This window comes from Zea mays, chromosome 2 (assembly GCF_902167145.1).
Source record: "Zea mays cultivar B73 chromosome 2, Zm-B73-REFERENCE-NAM-5.0, whole genome shotgun sequence".
NCBI lineage: Eukaryota > Viridiplantae > Streptophyta > Magnoliopsida > Poales > Poaceae > Zea > Zea mays.
Genome location: NC_050097.1, coordinates 111525947 through 111528875, shown reverse-complemented (window position 1 = coordinate 111528875; position 2929 = coordinate 111525947). Strand labels below are relative to the sequence as shown.

The window sequence follows — 2929 nt, the reverse complement described above, 5'->3', positions numbered from 1 at the left end:
TAGCGCACAATTTAGACAGTGTTGAGTCCGTGGTCTTCTCGTAGTGACCATGGCAACACTTACTGACAAGTTGATGAAGTTGAGGGAATTTATGTCAAGATAGAGAGTTGTTGAGGTAGTTCTGAAATGGAGGTAATGGTCATTATCTCCCCATTCTCCATATTTATTGTTCAATGTCACACTACCAATGCTGATTGATGTGTAGAAGTTGAGATGTGCAAATTTCTGCAGTTGTTTTAGTTGAAACATACTGCATAACCTTGTCAGACATGATCACATATGAAATTCTGCTAATCCAGCCTAAAATATGTTTCCTGAAACATGATTGCTTTTCCAGTGCGCCTGCAACGTGTGTGAGGGTGATAGGCTGTTAAGCATTTTTTGTGCTAATAGATAGTACTATAGTAACTGTGTGCAATTGTAGTTTTCTGTATTGGTTAAATTTATTAGACGTACATTGCTGGTTCTCGCTTGTCAAAGTAAAGTTTTCCTGGGGCTTATGAAGTGTGATGATTAGATCAAATTCTGTATCAGTAGAGTCCTTGTGTATTTCCTTTGCGCAAACTGCTTTGTACTAGTACTGAACTACTTCATATTGTTTGCAGGTATGTCCTAGTGTATTTCTCAATTCTCTTCATAAGATTTCGCGCTGGGATTGTCACTAGAGAAATGTTAGCGCTTCCGAAGCCACAATTCATGCTAATTGGTTTACTGGAAGCGCTAGGTGCTGCTTCAGGCATGGCTGCTGCTGGTAATCAATGATGTTCCTGTTTCGCCATTAGAAACTCATTGTTTAAGTTTGTGATTTGTAGCAGGTTCAGTAGTTGTAACCATGGTTTAATATCAATTATACATAATCTTAATATGTTTCTCGAGGTTGGTCCAACCACATTTGAAGCAAAGTTGTAGCCTCATCTTCTTTGGAGTCTTGATCAGGTCAGTGCTTAAGTGTCCCAAACCTGCTTGTTGTTTTCTTCATGACTCACTGGATTCTTTCTGCATATTTCGTAGCAACTAATAGATGATTTTCTCAGGTGAAAGAGAACATCAAGACCCAGACACATCAACTTATAGATGCTCGATCAAAACCTAGGTATGTTACTCATATTTTAATTATGATGAAGTCTATAAGTACATCGTACATGCATGCAGCATATACTATATACTGCCTCTGCCTGTATCTGTAAGATTCTGCTTAATATTGATGGTGGTTTTCTGAAGGCTACATGCATTTGGTAGTTCCTATGACTACTTGAAAGTATGTTCTTCTCTCTTTTCTTTTGAGAGGCACAACAGTTTTTAAAGTCGTTGTAATGAAATAATTCCTCATCGTGCAGCCGCTCAGTGCACTGTAAGCGAACTAGCCCTAAGTGGTTTGCATTCAGGACAAATACTGATATAACTTATGTTTTAGATATTTTGGTCACCTAAGCTTTTTTTGTATTGAAGTATCTTTTGATTTTACCAGCACACACTTTGTGACACTAATAGTACAATAATGTATAGATATGTTTTGGCAGTCCAAGTTTTGTACTTGTTACTTTGCGCAACTGTCTTGTATTTTCAGATTAACTGATTTGAAACTTTTATTCAGATTTGATGGTGCAGTTCCCGAGCCACGAAATGGGATTAGAAGTGGGCATGTGCCTGGGAGCAAATGTGTTCCGTTTCCTCAGGTGAAAACTCTCTACTTTTCCATACTTCTATCAGTTCTTTTTTGCATTTGGATGTTTCTTCCCATGTTTGCGGTGGATGGTAAAGGATACTTATCTTATAAAGTTCATAGTTGGATGTCAAATTTCAACATATGATACTATGCACTTTTAGTGCCATATTTTTTTCATCCATCCTTCCATTTTGATGTGGTAAAAAATCTAAATGTTGTGTAGTAGATATTGTCTTACCCTGTATGTCTGAGTTTTTTTGGATACATCAGTTGTCAATCCAAGTTGTACACGAGTTAATGGTATGCTAGGTTTTGGTTGATGGGATGATAGAAGAATGTTGCCGTACTAAGAGATCTTGTTGTTGGTAAATGCACTTGTAATGAGGGCAATTCTTCCTTATACCGCGATACTTCATGTACCATGATAGGATGGAGAATTGGATGTTCTATCTAGAAGTTTATATGTCACCATCTGATTTTGTCCATGTTTTTTACAGTAAATACAGCAGGGAGGCCCCCAAGAATTTTTGTCCATACTGAGTATTGCCACAGATGGTTTTGTATCTCTGGAAGTATTATTTATTATTGCATATTTGTACTTGCCTTTCTTCAGGTTCTTGACAGCTCACAAAAGCTATTGCCTCCAGATGAGCTCCGTAAACGGTTTGAGCAAGAAGGTAATATCATAATATTTCATCTATATTGGTTACAACTTAAAAGTATCTTGTTAGTGCTCGATTATAGCATCCATTAGCCAGGTTTTATCATGTTTTGTTGGATGCTTCCTCCCAGTTCAAGAAGTGTTTTCTTTACGCACTTTCAGTTGTAATATTATTTTTTGACACAACACTAATCTGGTCACCAAAATACCTAAAGATCTTCTCATACCTAGGTCAAATTTAGCATTCTCATGAAATAGTGTACAAACAGTTATTCTCATACACTAATCATGCTTGTTGATGATACTAATACTGTCTGATATAACTAGTTGCTTTTTCTCTCTTTGGTAAGAATCTACAATTAAATTTGACATCCAATGGTTATATTTTTTTCCTTGTTCAATTACCACACATGCTGCCATCTGAAAAGGCATTTTCAGCTGTTGTATCTGCTCTTAGCGCTAGGGGATGCTCTTTGAAGTGGTTATTGACCAGTAAAAACTTACACAGTAGTTTGTTTGCGTTCTTACTAGATAGCCTAAATGCCGCACCAAGGAGTATAGATTAACATTGAATTACATATTGTATAGGTTGAGTTTTGATT

At 36.8% G+C, this 2929-nt stretch overlaps 1 long non-coding RNA gene across 1 annotated transcript; it reads left to right on the top strand.

Annotated features, from left to right (window-relative positions):
* The first annotated feature begins 875 nt into the window (after positions 1 to 875).
* LOC103646840 (uncharacterized) lies at positions 876 to 2357 on the top strand. The gene is made up of 4 exons (XR_002267610.1): positions 876 to 936; positions 1035 to 1093; positions 1595 to 1676; positions 2280 to 2357. It is a non-coding gene; the product is annotated as an uncharacterized lncRNA (long non-coding RNA).
* The last annotated feature ends 572 nt before the right edge of the window (positions 2358 to 2929 follow it).